Source organism: Pristis pectinata, chromosome 14 (assembly GCF_009764475.1).
Source record: "Pristis pectinata isolate sPriPec2 chromosome 14, sPriPec2.1.pri, whole genome shotgun sequence".
In the NCBI taxonomy this organism is placed as follows: domain Eukaryota; kingdom Metazoa; phylum Chordata; class Chondrichthyes; order Rhinopristiformes; family Pristidae; genus Pristis; species Pristis pectinata.
In genome coordinates, this window is record NC_067418.1 from 43,182,351 (window position 1) to 43,206,329 (window position 23,979).

Consider the following 23,979-nt stretch of genomic DNA (forward strand, 5'->3'; position numbering starts at 1 on the left):
GGAAAAGGTAAAACAGTAGGAGTGCTGAATAAAGTAACAGCTGCAGAGAGTGCAGGTAGACAATAAGGTGCAAGGTCATAATGAGATGGACTTTTGACCTTGTACAATAAGATAGAATAAGGGAACCATTCAGTAGTCTTATCACTGTGGGATAGAAGCTGTCCTTGAGCCTGGTATGTGCTTTCAGGCTTTTGCATCTTCTGCCTGATGGGAGAAGAGAGAACATCCCAGGTGGGTGGGGTCTTTGATCATACTGGCTGCTTTACTGAGGCGGTAGGAAGTGTAGACAATCCATGGAGGGGAGGTTGGTTTCTGTGATGTGCTGAGCTGTGTCCACAACTCTGCAGTTTCTTTCTCTCACTGGTAGAGCAGTTGCCATACCAAGTCGTGATGCATCCAGATAGGAAGCTTTCTATAGTGCATCAGTTTTTTCTTTAAAAAGAAATTGGTAAGGGCCAATGGGGACATGCTGAATTTCTTTAGCCTCCTGAGGAAGTAGAGGCACTGAAGGTGCAGAGTAGATGTCCATCTTTCTGTATGTATTTTTGCTTAAAATATTTGGGTCTCTGCTTTGTTAAATGAATTCTTGTGGCATCTCCAGCAGAGAATTTGTATGTGTCTTTGTAAGCAGAAAGTACATCAATTTTTATCTTCCCACTACTGTTTGAGCAACATACATTGCTTAAGTGTATATTGATTGAGTAGTCTAAATTGGATATCGTGGATTACAATGCTAATTGTATAAGCAACTTTGAATTGTAACATAACCTTTGAAGAATGAGTCATATAGAAAGAAAATGACAGCAATTCTGCAATATCAACTTTAAATAAGAGGGTGTCAAATGAATCCTGTTAAATTGATGATCAAACAAGGTCTGGCAGTGTTCCCTTCACGATGGTGAACAGAATGAAGCAGAACTAGAAAGGCAATTTAAGTTTGCAAGAATAACACCAGGAATTTCCAAAGGTGCCCCTGATAGCTGCAATAGTTATTGGAGGGAATAACTAAACATAGGAATAATTTAGTAACAATATAGGAATCTGTCTTTCAGCTGACCCTGCTGAGCAAACTAGACTCTCAATTGTTACTCAGACCTCAGTTTATTAAATAAGTCAAACATAATGGAACAGCCATGAAACTTAATTTCATTAGAGACTAATGTTGCAAAAAGTTTTGCAGCATCCTGTCATTCCCAGTTTTCTTTTAAGGGTATTACACTGTACAAATTTTAAGCAGTTAAGTATTACCCATCTCTGAAATGTCCTTACTAATACTTGGATTGTCTAAAGCTCACAGCAGCCAGAAAATGGTTGTGTACATTCTAGATTCATCTGTTTGACTTCAGCAAAACTACACTTAAACCTCTTGGAGGCACTCTGCTGACACAGGACCTGAATCTTGCTTTATGTAAGATAGGCACATCATGGATTTTCTTTCGACCAAAGCCCCTGCTAATGACAATCAAATGCAATACATATAGAAAAGGAGGAAATCAGTTGTGGTAGAAGAAACTTGTCTTCTCTATCCAAGTACGCCTGCTGGGATTAGGCATCTGGACACCAGGTGAGAACAAGTCTGAGGTCAAAGATCAAATTGTTCACCAATCTCTGTCCCATAAATTATGAACACTAGGTTGAGTGATTGTAAAGCTGCTGCTACACTTCAGCAGAATGGCTCCTTTTCATTTCCCTTTAATGTTTCACTCAGCTATACAAATAGCTTGGTGACTGGTGCATTATTAGATCATACAAGAGAAATAACAATTTGGACTTTTAGTGACTCCATTCATATTTAATTGTTAATATTTTTGTCTGAAGGAAAATGAAGTAAAGCCTCGAGCAATGATCTTAACAGTATTGAACACTTCTTAGAAACTATTTTTCTGATTTGAATAAATATAGGTATCAAAGATATTGGTATATATTCAATGAGCATGAACTGTCAATTATCAGCTAACTAGAAAGTGATATTGAGTTGAAATAACTAGAAAATGTTAAGAGATCAATTCTAAATGTACTTGTAAAACTTTTTTTTTGTCAAGACTCAACAATGTGCTCTGATCATTCAGAAATCCTAATGATTCAACATCTAACTCGGTGGGTGATGCTTCCAATTTTCCATTTAAAATCACCAGAGCCCTATTCCCATGCTCCCATTAAATGCACTTTATTTCATTGGAAAGTGTAAGCAGAAAGTTTAGCAAAACACCTTTGCAGTTTTACTGCAGCAGGTAAAAGTATTTACCAGGAGCAATCTCTTTAAATGAGACCACAGCAATTAACCTCAAGAAAATTTTTAACCAAATCCTGCAGATTTCAATTCCAGCTCATCTAAAACTTTAGGCAGTGTATTTTAACTTGACAAGATATTTTAAAGGGCAAAGTCACAAGTTGAGTTTATTGTCATGTTCATAAGTACAGTGAGGTACAGGTACAATAAAAAACTTGCAGCAGCAGCATCACAGACACTTGGGTTCAGACAATACAGAATAAGTTCTACATTATGCAGAATGGAAGAGGAAAACTAAATGTACACCACAAAAAGAACATGCACCATAAGCTTCACATTACTAAATGGATTCAATCCTCCCATTACTTCCCTGTATACTTTCCCCTTTCTAAGTATGTACACTTTTTAAAAAAAAATTACTTCTGAATATAGTTCTGTCATCCTATCCAGTGCCTTGATGTACCTGCTATAGGTAGCCCAGGACTCTGAAGCATTGAGGGTGGGGCTAACTGGTCAGAAGAACATGAACTTGATACCAGGTAAACAAATTGATCACAGGCTATGCAGGTGCATTGAAGATGGTGAATTTCATCATTACTGAGTGCTCCTAGGATATGGGAAGCAGTCTAGATCTTCAGGGTCTCATCATTGTTGGAGGCCACTGTTCAGCCATGTAGACAGGTTAGTAGAATACCTCGAGTACAAAGCCTGTCCTCTTGTACACTTCAATGAACATGTGCAAATGAACACTTCACTTCCACAATACAGCTCAACTACCAATATTGGGGTGATCTTGGTTCTGAAGTGCTGTTATCAGTTGTGCAGCTTCCCATAAGATTAGCTCCACTCCTGTGGAGCATTTATTGGAGTGAGGTACAGCATTGTGCCAAGAAAGATTGAAAGAAGTGTTGGGGGCAATGATGTAGCATTGTTTCTCACTACTTCAGAAATTGATTCTACCATGGACCAGCTGGTTATGATCATGACTTGCAAGCCTTCATGAAGCAAGTGTAAGATGGAGGTGAATTTCTGTGCACAGCTGAATTTGACAAGAGGGTTTCATATTCCCCCCCCCCTCAATGCTGGAATCAAAGGCACTAAAAAGGCCATGTAGTGGTTAGTACTGCTCCCTGCAGTTTTTTCCTTTAAGTGTTGTGCTAGAAAGATCATGTCCATTGGCCTACTGATAGACAGACAGAATTTATACTGTGATTCAGGGAACAGCTCTTCAAGCAATGAGAGGTGGTTGAGGAAGATCCTGGCAATGACTCTTCCTGACTCCTGTAATTACCAGTCAGAATTGCTCCTTTTCATGAAGATGGATGTTGTAATTTTGACCAAGACCCTGAGCTTTATTCTCCTCTTCCTAGTTGTGGACAATAAGATTGTAGATTTGTTTCTGGTGCTTTTCACTGGAGACAGGGATACCATTTGTGTCCAAGACCTTGATTTGCAGTTGGAATATGGCATTTTCAATTTCTCATTGGTCAGAAGTTGGGGCAGAGCTGGTCTGACTATGCCACTGTGGGATAGAATTGAGGGCATCAAAGACTCATTTCAGAACATTCTTGGAGTTTACAATACAGAAGAACCAGCAAATATCATAGTTTTCATTGAGTTGCTAGGCCTCCTGAGCTCTTCCCATCCACCTGTTCTTTAGGTCATGGGTAGCACAGTAGTGTAGCAGTTCATGTAACACTATTGCAGCACCAACAACCTGGGTTTGATTCTGTCACTGTAAGGAGTTTGTTCTCCCTGTGTCTGTGTGGGTTTCCTCCTAAATTCCAAAAAGACCTACAGGTTAGGAGCTGTGGGCATGCTATGTTGGTGCCAGAAGAGTGGTGACACTTACAGCCTGCCCCCAGCACATTCTTAACAGAAAGATGCATTTCACTGTTTTGATGTACATGTGACTAAAATATCCAATATCTATCTGAACTTCTGGCTATAGCTGCATGTAGAGCTGCTTCAATTTCTTTCAGGAACAGTTGAACTTCCATGAATACCTTCCATTTGTGGTTAATTACCTTTTCAACTTCCTGGCCACTTTCATCTTCCCCATCATTCATCTTGGTAGAGAAGCCAATAGTCTCTCCTTGGGTGCCAATTATGGGAATTTCAGGGCAGCCCATAAGCAGTGGGAATTCTGCAGCTCCTGTTGGGTGGTAATTGGTGTGTTGCTTGTGAGGAATGGTAATGAGGACAGCTAAAGTTACAGATACCTGTGGGGTCAAGATGGCCAGGCTTGCAGCCAGAGCTGGGATTGAGAATGGGCCATGTGTGGCTGCAGTCAGAGGTTGGGAACATGGCTAAGTGTGTGTGTGGCTGGAGATGGGGGGGGGGGGGGTTGGAACATGAGTTGTAAAACAGAAATGGACTCTTCAGCCTACCATGTTATGTTGATAATTTTGCCCATCAATAATAATCCCAATTTCCACATTAAGTCCATGCCTTGCCTGTTTAAATGTAGTGATTCAATTCCACCTCTGGCAGTGCATTGCAAATATCAACTTTCTTTTTTAAAAGAAACTTCCCCTCAGATCCCTTTAAACTTCCTCTCACCTCTATTATGCCCTCCTGTTTTGATACCCCTGCCATGGGGGGGGGGGGGGGGGGGAAATTCTACCTGCCCTATCTACACATCTATACCCCTATTGGGTCACCTTGGGCTCACTTGCTCCAGGGAAAAACAAGCCTTGCCTCTCCAATCTCTCCCCTAACTAAAGTCCTCCAGTCTAGGTAATATCCTGGTGAATCTTCTCCATCCTTTTCCACACAACCACATCCTATTGTGTGGCATCCAGAAATGCACAGTTCTTACTCCCAGTGCAGTCAAGCTAGTGTTTTGTAAAGTTGCAAAATAACTAGTGACTTCTTCACCCTATCTTCCTGTGTTTCCAATTTCAGGAACTATGGAATTGAACACTTAAGGTCTCTGTTCATCAACATTCTGGAGTGCCCTACCATTTACTGTATATGTCCTACCCCTACTTGACTTCCCAAAACACATCACTTCACATTTAACAGAATTAAATTCTGCCAATGCTCCACAGTTTTCCATTTGATTTGTATGCTGCTGTAGCCTCAGACAACCTTCATCACAATCCACAGTACCACCAACTTTTGTCATTGGCAGACTTGCTAATCACACCTCCTACATTTGCATCTAATTTGTTAATGTACATCATGAACAAAGGTCTGTGGAATACCACTGGTAACAGACTTCCTTCCAGCACTCCCTCTGCCTTCCATCAGCAAACTAATTTTGGATCCAATTGGCCAGCTTGCCTTGGACCCAATGTGTCTTAACCCACTGTAAATCTGTGGCCGAAGCTGAGAGTTGGGAATATGGGACCAGGTGTGCAGCTGGAGCAGGATTGGGAACATTTGGGTAGGTGTAGAGTCAGGATTGGAAGCTGGAATCCAGAATTGTAGCCCACTATTAGTACAATTAGTTTGAATTTATATTCTCATGTACAAACATTACAATTTTCCTACTCTAATATTCTGCACATCTCTTCCTTCTCTTGTCCAGTCATATACCAAGATGAAACCATTAAGATGCTTCCTATCCTGGTTGAAAAGCCCAAATGCTGCTTCTCCTTAACTGATATTTAGCAACAGATCAGCTTGGTGTCTTTGATCAACATTCTGCATTTGCAAGTCTGTCTTGTCTCTGGACAGACTTCCATGTTTTGATTCAAGGGACAAGAGCTGGGATGTAAACAAACTCCAGGGTGCACAAAGTGCAGCATTATTAAAGGTGTGGTATCAAAGATCAGACATAGTAACTTGGGGGATTGAGGGGTGTGCATCTTCTGCCATAAACTTTTGAAGAAAGTCACCATGCAGAATACTTTATGTGCTGAGCTCATCTCCAGTTTTGAGGTATTGTGCATTGATTATGGTTCTCCTTTCACTGGAGACATTAAGGATGAATTAAGAGGAGAGATTTCTGAATGTTTCAGGTGTAGGTTAACTCAAAGTTCTTTCCTGTTCTTAATAATAAACATTAATAACTTTGCCTTCAGACACAGAAAACAAGAATCCATCAGGAAAAACAGATCCAGGTGCACATGCTCTTATGTCAATAGTGCTGAGGTTGAGCACTTCAAGTTCCCAGGAGCAAATATCACCAAGAACCTGCCCTGGTCCAACCACGTAGACACCACAACCAAGAAAGTTCACCAGTACCTCTACTTCCTCAGGAGGCTGAAGAAATTTGGCATGTCCCCTTTGACACTCACCAACTTCTACCAATGCACCACAGAAACCATCCTATTCAAATGTATCAGAGCTTGGTATGGCAACTGCTCTGCCTGGGACTGCAAGAAACTGCAGAGTTGTGGACACAGCTCAGCACATCACAGAAACCAGCCTCCCCTCCATGGATTCTGTCTATACTACTTGCTACCTCAGTAAAGCAGTCAGCATAATCGAAGACCCCACCCATGTAGGACATTCTCTCCTCTCCCATTGGCCAGAAGATGGACTCTTGACCTTGGCCTACCTCGCTCTGCATTGCGGTACCTCGCTCTGCATTGCGGTACCTCGCTCTGCATTGCGGTACCTCGCTCTGCATTGCGGTACCTCGCTCTGCATTGCGGTACCTCGCTCTGCATTGCGGTACCTCGCTCTGCATTGCGGTACCTCGCTCTGCATTGCGGTACCTCGCTCTGCATTGCGGTACCTCGCTCTGCATTGCGGTACCTCGCTCTGCATTGCGGTACCTCGCTCTGCATTGCGGTACCTCGCTCTGCATTGCGGTACCTCGCTCTGCATTGCGGTACCTCGCTCTGCATTGCGGTACCTCGCTCTGCATTGCGGTACCTCGCTCTGCATTGCGGTACCTCGCTCTGCATTGCGGTACCTCGCTCTGCATTGCGGTACCTCGCTCTGCATTGCGGTACCTCGCTCTGCATTGCGGTACCTCGCTCTGCATTGCGGTACCTCGCTCTGCATTGCGGTACCTCGCTCTGCATTGCGGTACCTCGCTCTGCATTGCGGTACCTCGCTCTGCATTGCGGTACCTCGCTCTGCATTGCGGTACCTCGCTCTGCATTGCGGTACCTCGCTCTGCATTGCGGTACCTCGCTCTGCATTGCGGTACCTCGCTCTGCATTGCGGTACCTCGCTCTGCATTGCGGTACCTCGCTCTGCATTGCGGTACCTCGCTCTGCATTGCGGTACCTCGCTCTGCATTGCGGTACCTCGCTCTGCATTGCGGTACCTCGCTCTGCATTGCGGTACCTCGCTCTGCATTGCGGTACCTCGCTCTGCATTGCGGTACCTCGCTCTGCATTGCGGTACCTCGCTCTGCATTGCGGTACCTCGCTCTGCATTGCGGTACCTCGCTCTGCATTGCGGTACCTCGCTCTGCATTGCGGTACCTCGCTCTGCATTGCGGTACCTCGCTCTGCATTGCGGTACCTCGCTCTGCATTGCGGTACCTCGCTCTGCATTGCGGTACCTCGCTCTGCATTGCGGTACCTCGCTCTGCATTGCGGTACCTCGCTCTGCATTGCGGTACCTCGCTCTGCATTGCGGTACCTCGCTCTGCATTGCGGTACCTCGCTCTGCATTGCGGTACCTCGCTCTGCATTGCGGTACCTCGCTCTGCATTGCGGTACCTCGCTCTGCATTGCGGTACCTCGCTCTGCATTGCGGTACCTCGCTCTGCATTGCGGTACCTCGCTCTGCATTGCGGTACCTCGCTCTGCATTGCGGTACCTCGCTCTGCATTGCGGTACCTCGCTCTGCATTGCGGTACCTCGCTCTGCATTGCGGTACCTCGCTCTGCATTGCGGTACCTCGCTCTGCATTGCGGTACCTCGCTCTGCATTGCGGTACCTCGCTCTGCATTGCGGTACCTCGCTCTGCATTGCGGTACCTCGCTCTGCATTGCGGTACCTCGCTCTGCATTGCGGTACCTCGCTCTGCATTGCGGTACCTCGCTCTGCATTGCGGTACCTCGCTCTGCATTGCGGTACCTCGCTCTGCATTGCCGGTACCTCGCTCTGCATTGCGGTACCTCGCTCTGCATTGCGGTACCTCGCTCTGCATTGCGGTACCTCGCTCTGCATTGCGGTACCTCGCTCTGCATTGCGGTACCTCGCTCTGCATTGCGGTACCTCGCTCTGCATTGCGGTACCTCGCTCTGCATTGCGGTACCTCGCTCTGCATTGCGGTACCTCGCTCTGCATTGCGGTACCTCGCTCTGCATTGCGGTACCTCGCTCTGCATTGCGGTACCTCGCTCTGCATTGCGGTACTCGCTCTGCATTGCGGTACCTCGCTCTGCATTGCGGTACCTCGCTCTGCATTGCGGTACCTCGCTCTGCATTGCGGTACCTCGCTCTGCACTTTGCGGTACCTCGCTCTGCATTGTTGCGGTACCTCGCTCTGCATTGCGGTACCTCGCTCTGCATTGCGGTACCTCGCTCTGCATTGCGGTACCTCGCTCTGCATTGCGGTACCTCGCTCTGCATTGCGGTACCTCGCTCTGCATTGCGGTACCTCGCTCTGCATTGCGGTACCTCGCTCTGCATTGCGGTACCTCGCTCTGCATTGCGGTACCTCGCTCTGCATTGCGGTACCTCGCTCTGCATTGCGGTACCTCGCTCTGCATTGCGGTACCTCGCTCTGCATTGCGGTACCTCGCTCTGCATTGCGGTACCTCGCTCTGCATTGCGGTACCTCGCTCTGCATTGCGGTACCTCGCTCTGCATTGCGGTACCTCGCTCTGCATTGCGGTACCTCGCTCTGCATTGCGGTACCTCGCTCTGCATTGCGGTACCTCGCTCTGCATTGCGGTACCTCGCTCTGCATTGCGGTACCTCGCTCTGCATTGCGGTACCTCGCTCTGCATTGCGGTACCTCGCTCTGCATTGCGGTACCTCGCTCTGCATTGCGGTACCTCGCTCTGCATTGCGGTACCTCGCTCTGCATTGCGGTACCTCGCTCTGCATTGCGGTACCTCGCTCTGCATTGCGGTACCTCGCTCTGCATTGCGGTACCTCGCTCTGCATTGCGGTACCTCGCTCTGCATTGCGGTACCTCGCTCTGCATTGCGGTACCTCGCTCTGCATTGCGGTACCTCGCTCTGCATTGCGGTACCTCGCTCTGCATTGCGGTACCTCGCTCTGCATTGCGGTACCTCGCTCTGCATTGCGGTACCTCGCTCTGCATTGCGGTACCTCGCTCTGCATTGCGGTACCTCGCTCTGCATTGCGGTACCTCGCTCTGCATTGCGGTACCTCGCTCTGCATTGCGGTACCTCGTAATGAATGGTATGTAAGACAGGTTTTTCCACTGCACCTTGGTACAAATGATAATATTCCAATTCCATCCTGTTCACTTAATGTGCTTTTGCTTAATTCTTCATATGAAACTTTTGTTTCTCTCAGGACATCCCCTTTGGATGGTAGTTTGTGAACAAAATTCATAGTGTCCTTCATCAGTTAAGAGTAGTGTTGGGTTGTTCACACTGACAAATCACATTACTGAAAACCATACCAAAGGTCAGTTTGTGAATTCTGTAAGCCTTTCGTGATAACATTTGTAACATTAAACATGTGATTATGTAACATTTGTATCTCCAATAACTTTGGCTATTGGTTTGACTGTCTGATCAGCCATGAAACAAAGTCCAAGCAACAGTCTAGGACTCCAATCATGGACTTCCTTGCCATTAGGCCAGGACTACACCCTGCCACCCTCACATCCAGGTATTTTCCCTTCTTGAAGATGACAACCCAGAGTTACTGAATACTGACTCGCCCAAGAATATACTTAATGACCTTCAACTGTGCCTTCACTCAGTTAATCCTATTGCCTGGTTAGTACAGAAGACATCACTTGACACTGGCAAAGATCTGCATTTACTTTAACATCCAGTGTGAACTGGAATTCATTCTGGGTAGGTTTCAAAATAAACTCAAATGGTACAGCCTTAGAGGGTGCAGGAACAGAGAGCCCCCAGGCATGGATGTACACAAATCTTTGAAGGGCTCTGGCTAATGTGAAATGGCTGCTCAACTAAAAATGCAAATGTAAGCTTTATCAACAGAGGTAAGGTGCACAAAAATAGTTAAAATTTTTCATAAAAACATTGGCCTGCCTCATCTGCATTATTCCTTCCAACTCTGGCTATCAAGGCCTTGGCAACGATACAGAGGAAATTAACAGCATTGGTATCAGATGTAGGGCTTCAGATGATGAACAGAAACTGGAAAAGGGGAGACTCTTTGTTAGAGCAAAGGCACACAGATTTCTTTTTGTATAGTAACTAAGTTCTCATGAAATTTTGAATTTTAACTTTTTCAAAAATTGAATTTGGCACATCAGGTTCTGATGCAACTTTTGTTCATGTGCTGTCTCACACTAGCACCACCCACCCTCCCCAATCCCTTTTTCATGTTTACAAGTAGAGGTTTTCCCATATCTGTCTCCTATATTTGGTAAAAATATTCCCAAAGGTACAAAGTGGAAGTGTTTTTACACAAAAAAAGAAATGTAAAAGACTGAGGGTGAAAATCATAATGTTAATGTAATGTTAAAATCATAAATATAATAATGTAAAAGATTTAAATTTTGGTTCCTCACCAATTTATGACACCAAATTGTAAAGTGCAAAGCTTGAGTTGTTCCTAAATTAAAAGGACACAGGTATTGAAAAGTGTCATCTAAGGCACGCAACAAAGCTTGACAATCTTGACTGCACTTTGACTGATTTTCCTGAGAGAGATCAGACAGTGCATGTATCTGAAGGTGAATGATAATGGGGAAAAAGCACTGGAATTTAAATGAAAAATGAAAACTACATAGCCTGGTACATTTTCTCAAGGATAGCACACTTGCTTTATTTAAAAGATTTATCCACAGAATAATAGTGAGTAATGTACACTTGAAATTTTCATGCAACTGAGAATTTCCTTCCCCCATGGTTGCTGGATAGCTGAGTATACTGTATATGGAGTAAACAAAATAAATTTCTAGTGGAAGAGTGATCAGTAGATTTAAGATATTTAATAATGGAATCAATTTACACTAAAAAAAAGAAAAAATGCCCTGAATTGTTATGATCTAGTTTCTATTTCCTGAAAATGATGGAGATTATTCACAATTATGCAGAAAGTACTGGGTGACAAACTGGATAGCATTCAAAGAGTTGGCCTTGCATTATGGGTCAAATGATATCATTAAGTTCAGAATTATTCTTGAAAAGAATTTTTTAGATCTTTCACTAAACAGTTTAATGCAGCAATGGAAGTCAAATTTTATGCTGTTCTTCCAGCTTACAAGCTGAATTGGTCTATATTTGTATTGCATAAGAAAACAATGCTTGACTTTGTTGAAATATAATCTTTCTTGACCATGCTGATGATCATCATATCAAACCATGAGTAAATGATAACCAACTTTCATCAGTAAACTCAGCAGAAATGAAGTAGATTGTTCAAGGTGGAGAAGAATATGTCATCTACAACTCAAAGTTACGAATTTGATCGTACAAGACTGATCTGTTGACTTTGTCTTTTTGCACAAAGCATGGAATATTGGGACACCAACTGAGCTGCTCATTTTCAGCAATACAAATAGTAGCAAGTAGAGAGTTTTTGAAATGTTTGAACACCAATGGAGAAAGACAATGAAATTTTCAACAAAATGAAAATTATGCCACTTACATACTGCAAAATTTTAGTTAGGTGGAACTGAGATAAGTAAACAAGCAAATGTAGAGTAAAACTAGAAACATAAGATTATGAGCAAGGCCACAGACAGTAAACCTGTCAGAAGATGCCTGGACAGGCAATTTAAGCACAAAATGTGGGATTAGTGACTTGTTCAGAATTAGGAAAGGGCAGGTGGGAATACAGTGCCAGGAGTTGAAGAGTAAATAAAGAGAGAACAGAGTGAAGAGTAAGGGTCAGGGATGGATGGAAAAATGGGCGTGAAGGGAGCTGATGAGGCAGACAGAGGAGTTCAGGGTGGAGGCAGTGAGGGAGGAAGATGAGGGAGCTGGCAAGACGGACAGAGGATTGCAAGGGAGGTGGGTGAGTGGATGAAATGTGGGGCGGGGAGAGAGATGGGAGATTGGGGAGGAGATGAGGCAGCAGAGGGGGGACGAGGACAATGGGGGGATGGGATGGGGAGGAGATGAGGCAGTAGAGGGGAGCGGATGGGGGGCTGGGGGAGGATACGAGGAGGGGGCTGGGGGAGGATACGAGGAGGGGGCTGGGGGAGGGGACAGGGGACAGTGGGATGGGGAGGAGATGGGTGAACAGGGGGTGGGGATGGGGAGGAGATGGGTGAACAGGGGGTGGGGATGGGGAGGAGGGGGTCGGGGAGGAAGAGATGGGGGGACGGGGGGAGGGGAGGATGAGATGGGAGGGGAGGAGATGGGATGTGAGAGGGGGCAGAATGGCGAAGAGCGGGGGGAGGGGGGGGGGATGCCAGGGTTTGACGGCCGGGCCCGGAGACGGGTTATGTGTGTGGTGGGGTGGGAAACCCAAGGCCCCCGCGGCCACTTACCCCTCACATTCCAGCGAAGATGAGATCGGTCTTCACTCCTCGGCCCTCGCCGAGGCGGCGCGGTTGCCGGGAGCGGAGCAGCGCCGTATGCCGAGGCCGGCGACCGCTCTCCGCCACCACCGCCGGGCCTCCCCTCTGTTTACCTCCACCACGCTCCGCAAACCCAGCCGCCCTCTCCCTGCCCGCACATTCGTCACCCCCCACCTCCAGCCGCACCCTTCAACTCAAACAGAAACAATAAACAAACCGAAATAAATACAGCTCACAGCCGCGCATTGTTTCCGCAGTAGCCGTAAGGGAAGATGGTTTCATCCGGCTAAGGTGCGGCGTATGTGTGGTTGTGAGCTGAAGAGTAGGTTCGGCGTCATGCCCAGCCTACAATTACCAGCGTGCACCGGGCCCGAGAGTGACTACATTTCCCAGGAGGCAAAGGGCTGTCAGGATCCAGGTGCTCAGAACATGCCTGGTTGTGGGACTCTGCACAGCTGCAGTGTCCCAGAATGGACGTGACAGAGAGTCAGGCAACAATCATAATTTTATGATCTTTAAATACTCAGTTTACAGAAGTTGCATGCAAATTGTTAATTGATTTAGAATTATTGAATATTACGCGTTGAATATTTTCTTTAATTCACATTTGTCATAGGTGGAATAACTTGAAAACTTTTCTTGTCCAGTGTCCTCTCATTTACGACGAGGTACAGGTCCATATATAAAAACAAAACACAAATGATGGGAACACTTAGCTATGTCTGTGGAGTTATCCACAACTGCTGACAGCTTTCGGGTACTTTGCTCCACAGAACATTCTGTGTGTCTAGACTGATTGTTTATTTGGCTTTCAGCTGAACTCATTGCTGCCCATACCCCATTTCCACATGTATCTTCCAGTTGGATGTTGCATTGTGCTGTCTAAAATGTAGCTGTCTGCTTCACTAGAATGATAATGTAAATAATTTGGACTCTGAACTAATTCACGGTTTTGTGAAATAAAACTGACCAATGAACATACAAGTATAATACGGATTCATCCACTTGGCACTGTGGTCACTCTCTTGCCTCTGAATTGTTAGGTTGTGAGTTCAAGCCTTATGCCAGAAACCAAAGTATGTAACCCCCGATTTATCTGTGCTTTGCAACGGGACGACTGTAGTGCCATCTTTTAGATGAGATATTCAAATTGATGCCCTATCTGATTTCTCAGTAGATGTAAAGTATTGTTTGACTTTACAAAGTTGTTCTGGCCAAGATTCAAACATTTAAAAATAAATAGACTTCTACTGGGATGTCGCTGTGTGCCAACTGGGTGCAATATTTGCCTCATTTGCAGCGGTATCTTTCCTTGTGAAGTATTTTATCAACCGCTAGAAATTCAGATCTCCTAAGGCCCCGAAAGCTTTAATTTTTATTTCACCAAGACTGTAACACCCTAGCATCTTTACAGCTGAGATTAAACAATTCAGAAAATCTTAACATTTAAACTTTAAGCCTTGGTCTTTGCGGTTCTTAACTGCACCATTTTTTTTCAGCAGAGGTAACAGGAGAATGAGATCTTATGTCCTTATTAATGTATTGCAAATGCAGAATTTAAAGTTGTTTGGTTGCCTGTCTTTCCTTACAGAGATTGAGAATATGAGGTAACACATTTCATTTCCATTATCTTTAGACTGTGCGCCCTCAAGGTTTAAGTCTACGTGGATCCATATTTAGTCGGAGATATATCTAGCCAGGTAACAATGGAAAAGATGACAACGACAGCAGGTGCAACACATTCTCCATTCACAGTCTGTTAAGATTCCCAATATCTGCTCTGCCCTCTCTCCCCCTTCATCCTCACAGACGAATTGCACCCCATTGCCAGTTCACATGCTGGATCTCCTTTCAGCAGGTCCACATAATGCAGCAGAACTGCAATCGGTGTCCGTGTTGGGGGGGGGGGGGGGTGGTGGTGGTGGTGGGAAAGATCCATTGGAAGTCCGGTACCCGGTATCGATCGCTCACCCCATCCAACGCTCGGGTCTCGTTCAGCCGCACCGACTTGCCGGGTTGCCGATCGACGCTGCGCATTCGGTTGCTTTCCCCTGGCCATCTGGTGCCATCTGGCGCTCCATGGCAGCTGCTCTGGTCTGCGGAGCACTGCCGTCTGTAACACAAGAAATCATGGGATGTGGGCAAGGGGTTTAGGCCACACCAGGCTTGTTCCTCTCAAAGACAATCATTCTGCTCGGTTATGGACCCTAACCAGCATGTTTAATCTCTGGAAGTCCCTCCCTGTCTTCCCAAAGGTAAATGAAACAAAACTCCAGTGCTTTGTATCTGAAATTCTGTCCATTCGACAAGTTGTCAAGGTGTCTTTCTCAGACTTTGCTGCTCCACACATCATCTATTTACTTCCACCGGTGAGATGTCCCCCTTGGTGGTCTCACGGACGTGTGCCTTGTCGTGGGATCATTAGGACAGAAGTTCAGTGCTGTTTTTAGGAGGGGGGGAGGTGGTGGTGATCTGCACAAAATGTCTGCCCAGGTTGTGTTTAACCAGCAGTTTCATCAGCACAAAATGGGCAGGAAAAGATGATCGAGTGGAGCTGTGAGCTGGGAAGCTGCTTCTCTTTTGTAACGTTTTCCCTTTGGGCGTTTGTGTGAAGACCTACAAAAACCAGCTTTCTGTTTGGTAGGCCTTCGTTTTTTGCTTTTTTCAAGACGACGAGAAGCCCAGAAAATGGGCCATTTTTAAGTAGTTGGATACGATACGTTAGGGTGTAATAGCAAGGACAGAGTGTTATATCTCAGTGTGTTTCATTACTGATTTTTTTTCTTTAGAAATGCGATCACTATTATGTTAGCAAACAATGCTACCCAAACTGGGCTATAAAAGCTGGTTAAAATGTGGGACAACTAGAGTGAGATATGTGAAGAGTTTCACACTTGATATTGGAGTAATGGCAGAGTGTCTTCTGAAATGGTATGACAAGCATTCTAAATTTTATTCTTTAGAATTTTGATAGAATTTCTTGATAATCTCATTAGCCTTCACTGAAACGTAAGCTAAGTGGAAATTTGTGTAAACAATTGCAGGTCTGGGAAAATGCCAAAAATATGCTGTATTTATTCTTTGGTTTTCTCTTCATGTATGGAAATTAAAGTCTAAATCTATCAAATAGTCTTTTATGGCCGTTAAGAACAACAAGTGAAGAAAACACAAAGGTTCATTAAAAATATGTTGCAGGTCTTGTTAAGGAGGGAAAAAAAAGTATACATGACCAGTAATGTCATAGGATTTATGTGCTTAAATGTTTGGGTGCAAATCTTATGTCTATCCTGAAATGGCTTGTTCAAAAATAGATATCATGAGCTATATCCTTGTGTGGGGACAGGGATATGTTTATGTTCACTTGGGTGGTTTTCGTAGAGAGTTAATCTGTGTAAATGGTCAATTGTAGCTTTTAAATGATTTTAAGTCGCTTGTGCTTTAATGCCTTTAGCCTTTTGCTTGAACAACAGAGTTATCCTTTTCGCATCATTTTTGGAATTTGTATTTCACAACAACAGAAGTGTGAATAGAAATAGCAGAATCATTATTTGAAATTGAACTCATTGAGTCCAGAAGGCTGTAAACTGCCCAATTGAAAGATGAACTTATGTTGCGTTTATGTTGAACTTCATTGGAATGTTGATGTAAAAAGAGAAGCTGTTGTAAAAATTTAACAGCATCTATGGAAAGAAAAGGAGATAACATTTCATGTAGATGACCTTTCATGTCAACTGATTAGTTCTGATACAACCTAAAAAGGCAGGTGATCTACATTGCTGAATTCAATGTTGGGTCTTGGGGGCTATGACATGCTGCCTCAGAGGATGAGATGCTGTTCCGTGAGTTTACGTTTGGCTTTGAAATCGGAGTGGGATGGAGGGTTGTAGTTAATGGAACTTCTGAGGGTCAGTAATTTAAAGGAATGGAGTCCTTGTAGGAAACAGATTGTGAGAGGCAGTCCAGGTCGTTGGCCTGAAATGCTCACTCTTTCCTCTCTCCACAGATGCTGTCTAATCCTGAGGGTTTCCAGGATTTTCTGTTGCTATATCAGACTACCTTTTTTTTGTTTGCTATCAGAATACTGCAGGAGGCTGAGGTCCAAGGTTGAGTAGAATAAGATTAAAGTAACAGTCAGCTGGAAGGTTAATGTCCTGTTTGTGCACTGATCAGAGGTATTCTGCAATCTGCATTTGGTGTCTCAAGTGCAAAGGACCATCATAAGTGGTGATACAGTTTCATTTGGCACTTATTTGGAGCTCTGGACTGTTGGAAGAAGATGCTTGGGGTCACAGTAAGGTTGGAAACTGCATATAGTTTTAAAATGGAAAGCTGTAAGTGGAAAGCAGGAGATTGGTAAGTGAATTTGGATGGTAGAGAACATAAAGGCTGGTGAAATGCCGACTTGGGAATTTGGTCAAGTATGATATTTCAGTGCAATGAATTTAAGAAATAATGCTGATGGCATGTAGGAATCATGGGTGTATGATAGGCTTGAATTTCTTGATTTAGGAAAAATATAGTTATCTTTGTTTTTAATATTTAAAAAAAAATCACCGAATATGCATTACTTTTCAGTCTTTTGAGCACAATTGAAATTGATAATAAGAACAATTCACTTGTTAATCTTTATATAATGTTCTATATTTTCCTGAATGCTCCTTAGCAACAGGAATATCGATTGATCCTTTCTCATTGCTCTTCTATTCCCCACCTGACCCTTTAAGACCTATATGCTTAATGCTTTGCAGTCTGATGGTGTTTCTATTTTGTTCTTCACTTCAATTCATAAGGCCTCATTCTTCCTACAAAAATCATCCCCCTCATAGTGGTGGGTTCAGTGGAGGTGTTCCGCAATCTGCATCTTGTGTTTCCAGAGAAGATGTAATGTTAGGCTTTACCTGAGTTATTTCTTGTGTAAAATTTTCACGTTCTTTCTCTAATGTAATTAGGAATGCTTTCTTGTTTTTTTTGTCTGCTACTACCTTGGTTTTGATCTTTTAGCCCTTTTCACTGTAGGCAGGTTGCAGATAAGCTTGTCTCACAAACGAGACAGCTGGGTCAGTTGTAAGTGCTAATCAAACACCTGCAGATACTGCAAATCTGAAATAAAAATAGAAAATATCGGAAGTGCTCAGGTTAGGCAGCATCTGTGGAAAGAGAAACAGTTTATGTTTCAGCTCAGGACTCTATATCAGAACTGGTGTTTGGTCATTTTGCAAGTGAAAAGGAGCCCTTAAAGCTCCTGGTTCAGTTTCTTGTGTTCACAAATGTGCAAACATTTTGTATTGCCGAAAGCGTGCTAGTTACAGTAGGACATTTCAACTGGAATAGAAATACTGAAAGCCACAGAGAGTATTTTGAAAATGAATTGAAGAAAACTTTTTAAATTGCAATGAGAGAAGGGAACAGTTCTGTATAATTATAGGGAAAGAGGGTGGAAGGGGCATCAGTAGGAAAACATTTCGATGGTTGTGAATATAATTCATTTAGCTGGAGATTAGTTATAGAAAAGGTCAAAGAGGAGGAGTAAATTTTTGAATTGGCCAAGATTAATTTTACTAGTGTGAGAAGCAATTCAGCCAAAGTAGTATGGAAATGTGTACGTCCATCTCTGAGCAATGGGCGGCTTTGAAAGAAGAGATGGTGGCATTTAAGAGGCTGTTAGATAGACACATGAATGTGCATAGAACGGAGGGATATGGATCATGTGCAGGCAGTAAAGATTTAGTTTAATTTGGCACCGTGTTCGGGTGGGTCAAAGGGCCTGTTCCTGTGCTGTACTGTTCCATTGGCAGCAGATTTATTCTCAGCAAGATGATGAGTGTGGTTCTCTAATCCGGGCTATTTCCAGGATGTGAAGGATCATACAAGGTAGGATAATACATAGGGGGAGGTCATGTGAGATCTGTACTACAGACTGCTTGAAGAAAATAAAAAGGCAAATAAAATTTAGAAAAGAAACCTCAAAGATGTTTGATAAGTAAGATATAAGAGCATGGCCAAGTAAGGAAAAGCAAAACAGCTGCAGGTGCCAGTGGGGTGGATGATGAGGATGTGGAAGAAAAGGTGAGAGCAGAAGTGTGAGAAATGGAACATGTTTGATTGAGAGGCCTGTCAGCTGTGGAAGGGAAGCCATGGTTAAGGAAAAAGGAAGAGCTTGGAAAATAATGGTCAAAATTCAGCTGGTTCCTTCCTTGTCTCCCTAATGATCTGCGGTATGTTTTTATCAAGCTTGCTGATTTATCTACTTTTCAAAACTGAGTATCTCCATCTGTGTTTATCAGATATGATATTTCAGATTTTGTGTCTTCAACTATGGTGACAGTTTTGTTCTCTTTTTGTGACCTGTGAATTCCACACTTCCTACAGAACTCCCAGGTTTCATCAGCTTTTCTGCCAATTTCTGCCCTGCACCCATTTTCATCTGGTCCATCCCTATTCCCTTTTTTTCTTCTCAACTTCTCTATCTCTACATGCATCTCAGGGGGGTAGATTAGCAACCAATATCCATGACAAGCCCACAGATTCCCACATCTTGCTTGACTACACCTCCTTCCTGGTTCCTGTAAGGGCTTCATTCTGTTCTCCCTGCTCCGATCTCTCTGTATTGATGATGACACTTCACACAGCAGAGTTTTTGACATGGCTTCTCCTCCATCCAGGCTGACAGGGGTCCCTACTGCTCCTCACATTCCAGCCCACCACTCTGCATGTTGAATGGATTCTCTTATGTTCTTTCTGCTGCTTCCAATGTGATACTGCAACCAAACACCTCTTCTCCCCTCATCTCATTTCAGCATTGTGGATGAACTACTCCCCCTGTGATTGCCAGGTTTGCACTTCCGTCCCTACCAGCAACCACTTCTCATGGAATTTACCCATGCATCAGCTGCTTCCCACCTCTTCCCCTCCAACACTATAGCAACCCCAATGCTCTTCCTTGGTGATGCAATGATTCACTTGTACTACCTCCAGCTTAGTGTACTGTAGTTGGTGCTCATGGTTCCTGCTACATTGGAGAATGTGAATGCAGGTTGGGTGACTGCTTTGCAGAGCACCTCCATGGAGGGTGACCCTGAGCTTTCATTGGCCAGTCACTTGAATTTTCCATTGCACTTCCACTCTGGCTTCTTTCCTTTGACTCGTTTTACTGTTCCACTGAAGTCCAAAATAAGTCCAAGAAACAACAGCTTTCCATCCCTCAGGATTTGACATTGAATTCAACAATACGAAATTACCAACTTGTGTCAAAACTGGATAGTTCTGATGAAAGATCGTTGGCCTGTAACTTGAGTTTAGCTTTTCTCTCTCCACAAATGCTGCCTGGCATTTTCTTTCATTTTGGATTTCCAGCATCTGCAGTATTTTGTTCCTCACATGCCCAGCATTGATTTCACCACCCCCACTCTGCTGATCTCACTCATCTCCTTCTACTTGCATCTCCCCAAGACCCATCACTTTGCAATGAATGATCCTCACCACCTTCTCTTGGCTGGCACCATCATCGTTTGTCATTTCGTACGTTCTCCCCGTGTCTGCGCGGGTTTCCTCCGGGTGCTCCGGTTTCCTCCCACATTCCAAAGATGTACGGGTTAGGAAGTCGTGGGCATGCTACGTTGGCACCGGAAGCGTGGCGACAGCTGCGGGCTGCCCCCAGAACACTACGCAAAAAGGTGTATTTCACTGTGTGTTTCGATGTACGTGTGACTAATAAAGATATCTTAAAAAAAAATCTTAGTCAGTCTCGATCTCCACCTTAACAGAGACATTCTTTGTTCTTTCCACCCCTTCCTATTTCTATCTTTTCCCAGTTTTGAAGAGAAATCATCACCTGAAATATTAACTCTTCTCACCCCACCCCTACACACACTTAGACACCTGCTGAGTATTTCTGGCATTTTTTGTTTTTATTTCTTTATAAGGGGTGTTTATTCAGAACATTATGGAAGTGGAAAACATGGATATGATCCCAAAGGATGTTTCTTCACAAGAGGAGGACAAATCTAACATTGTAGTTGAGGAAGAAAAGCATGAAGTATCGGATTTGAAAGAGGAAACACAAAGGGCTTTAGCTCAATCACAAAGCTTTACAAAAATATATTGCAGACTATCAGAGAAGCAAGGGAGAAAATAGCAAGCCTTTGTAGTTTCCAAGTCACTTTGGTGAAGGATTGGCAGGCTGCTAAAGGAAGTGACAGCATTTTCTAAATAGTGAGAAGGGGATTGATCAAGTAATTACAGGCTGGTCAGCCTAAGGTTGCTGGTAAGCAAATTACTGGAAATGAAATTCAGGGACAGTTTAATTCGTAATTTGGGAAGGCACAACTTGTTCAAAGATAGCCAACACAATGCGTTAATGGAATGTCATGAATAACTAATGATCAATTTACTTGACTTGATGAGGGTAGTGCATTTAGTGTGCAAGTGGATTTTGACAAGGAGTTTGACAAGACCTCTGCACAGATTAATCAGGAGTAGAAGATTGTGAGAAAGGGGTAATTTGGATGCAAAATTTACTTGCTGGCACCAAACCAAAGGTGCTTCAATGACTCAGTGACTCTTTGCAGTGGGTTCTACAGGGTTGTTTACTGGATCCCTTCATCACATGAAGCAAGATTTAAACTTTGGAATCATGATTTAAGAAGTTTGCACATAATGCAGAAATTAGCAGTACAATTGGTATTTACAAGTTTCTTAATCATACCTCCTACATTTAAATGTTATTTCTGTGATTTGTACGGATGATTAAGTGAGGAAACCTGTGCGTTCCAGGAAAATATCAATGGACTTGCCAGGTGGGCAGAAAAGTGGCAAATGAAATTCAGAGAAATGAGGTGAATACCTTTTTATGGAAGATAAACAAGGCAAGAAAATGCATAATAGACCATAGGATACTGAAAAGTGTGCAGGAATTAGAGGGACCTGAATGCATGTTCACAAATCTAAGATTACAGGACATGCAGATAAGAAGTCCTATGGTACTCTTATTGGCTAGGGCATAGAATATAAATGTGTGTACACAGAACACAGAACATTGCAGCATAGTACAGGCCCTTCGGCCCACAATGTTGTGCCGACATTTTATCCTGCTCCAAGATCTATCTAACATAGCCCTCCATTTTTCTATTATTCATGTGCTAATCTAAGAGTCTCTTAAATGTCAATAATGTATCTGTCCCCACCACCTCTGCCAGCAATGCGTTCCACGCACCCACCACTCTCTGTGTAAAAAAAAAACTTACTTCTGACATCCCCCCCCCCCCCCCCCATACCTTCTTCCAATCACCTTAAAATTATGCCTTCTCGTGTTAGCCATTTTCACCCTGGGAAAAAGTCTGGCTGTCCACTCAATCTATGCCTCTTATCACCTTGTACAACTCTCTCAAGTCAACTCTCATCATCCTCCACTCCAAAGAGAAAAGCCCTAGCTCGCTCAACCTATCCTCAAAGGACATGCTCTCCAACCCAGGCAGCATCCTGTTAAATCTCCTCTGCACTCTCTCTAAAGCTTCTACATCCTTCCTGTAATGAGGTGACCAGACTGAACATAATACTTCAGGTGTCGTTCTAACCAGAGTTTGATAGAGCTGCAACATCACCTCGCAGCTCTTGAACGCAATACCCCAACTAATGAAGGCCAACACACTATACACCTTCTTAACAACCCTATCAACCTGCATGGCAACCTTGAGGGATCTATGGACATGGACCCCAAGATCCATCTGTTCCTCCACACAGCTAAGAGTCCCGCCATTAACTTTGTATTCTGCCTTCAAATTCAATCTTCCAAAGTGCATCACTTCACACTTATCCGGGTTGAACTCCATCTGCCACTTCTCAGCCCCGCTCTGCATTCTATCAATGTCCTGTTGTAATCTACAGCAACCTTCTACACTATCCAAAATACTACCAACCTTCATGTTATCTGCAAACTTACTAACCCACCCTTCCACATCCTTGTCCAAGTCATTTATAAAAATCACAAAGAGCAGGGGTCCCAGACCAGATCCCTGCAGAATACCACTGGTCACTGACCTCCAGTCAGAATACACTCCATTTAAAACCACCCTCTGTCTTCTATGGGCGAGCCAATTCTGAATCCACACAGCCAAGTTTCCCTGGATCCCATGCCTCCTGACTTTTTGAATGAGCCTTCCATGAGGAACCTTATCAAACGCCTTACTAAAATCCATGTAGTTAACTCTGGAAGTGTTTCAAACAAAGTAAGTGATGGGTGGAGCACTGTGCACAATGTTAGTTACCACACTACAGTAAGGATTTGATTTACAAGGGCATTGTCAATGCAGAAGTTGTTTAATGAAAGATTGGCTGTGCTGGGGTTTCCTGTTTGGAACAGACAGGGCTCAAGGAATAGATAAATATGTATAAAATTCAGATGCTTGGATAGTGTCATCTTCCTTGTCCATCCGTTAAACCAATTTTGCTCTTTAGTGACTAGCACATTTCGACACTTGTGAGTTTGGCGCCAGCAAGATCCTGCACGGTACAGGGATAGTCCCCAGTCAGTGCGCAGACAAAGGTGCTGCACGATCTGTCCTTTGCTGCAGTCTCTGGTCTGTGGACCTTGAACTTTGGGTATGGAGGTAGTTCAGGGGTTTCTCATCATCCATTCTGCTTCTGCCCCTACAGTTGGCTTATCAGCTGCACTAAAATCAGAAAATGTTGGTAAAACTCATCAGGTCGGGCAACATCTGTGGAAAGAGAAACGGTCAACATTTTAGGCACACAGCCCTTTGTCAGAACTTTGATTGTTTCTCTTTCCACATGTGCTGCCTGACCAGCTGTGCTTTGCCAGCATCTGCAGTTTTAATCAGTTCCACTAATGCCCGACACATGGGTCTCCTATGTCGTCTTGCTGGGCAGGTGGTTGGGGGGAGGATGCAATGGTCACAGGTGTGGTGTGCACTTTTTCTGTTCTGAGGAAGCCTTTGCAAGACTTTGGGCATTTGGCTGTTGCAGTGACCATGTAGCTGGTGTCTGCTGTTTCCTACATACAGCTTCCTCTCAGTCATAATAGTCATACAGTGCAGAAGTGGGCTCTTCAACCCACCACCTGCATGCCAAACGTTCTCCCCATCTACAGTAATCCCATTTGTCTGCAATAGGTCTGTCTCCTATACTTTGCCTATTCAAGTGCCTGTCTAAATGTTGCTTAAACGTAGTAAT

General features: G+C 44.0%; 2 protein-coding genes across 11 annotated transcripts in view; one reads left to right on the forward strand and one right to left on the reverse strand.

Annotated features, from left to right (window-relative positions):
- atg13 (ATG13 autophagy related 13 homolog (S. cerevisiae)) overlaps nucleotides 1-13,151 on the reverse strand; it is a 67,801-nt gene extending 54,650 nt beyond the window's left edge. For 2 of the 6 annotated variants that reach the window (XM_052029334.1, XM_052029332.1), the window contains exon 1: nucleotides 12,763-12,987. The gene's annotated coding sequence lies outside the window, so the exon portion shown is untranslated. Of the gene's footprint in view, nucleotides 1-12,762 lie in introns of all 6 variants that reach the window. The other 4 variants (XM_052029336.1, XM_052029333.1, XM_052029335.1 and 1 more) reach the window with 4 other exon arrangements.
- A 1,548-nt stretch (nucleotides 13,152-14,699) lies between these two features.
- LOC127577845 (activating molecule in BECN1-regulated autophagy protein 1-like) overlaps nucleotides 14,700-23,979 on the forward strand; it is a 340,012-nt gene continuing 330,732 nt past the window's right edge. For 4 of the 5 annotated variants that reach the window (XM_052029452.1, XM_052029455.1, XM_052029456.1 and 1 more), the window contains exon 1: nucleotides 14,700-15,047. The gene's annotated coding sequence lies outside the window, so the exon portion shown is untranslated. Of the gene's footprint in view, nucleotides 15,048-15,322; nucleotides 15,433-23,979 lie in introns of those variants that run through there. The other variant, XM_052029453.1, reaches the window with a different exon arrangement.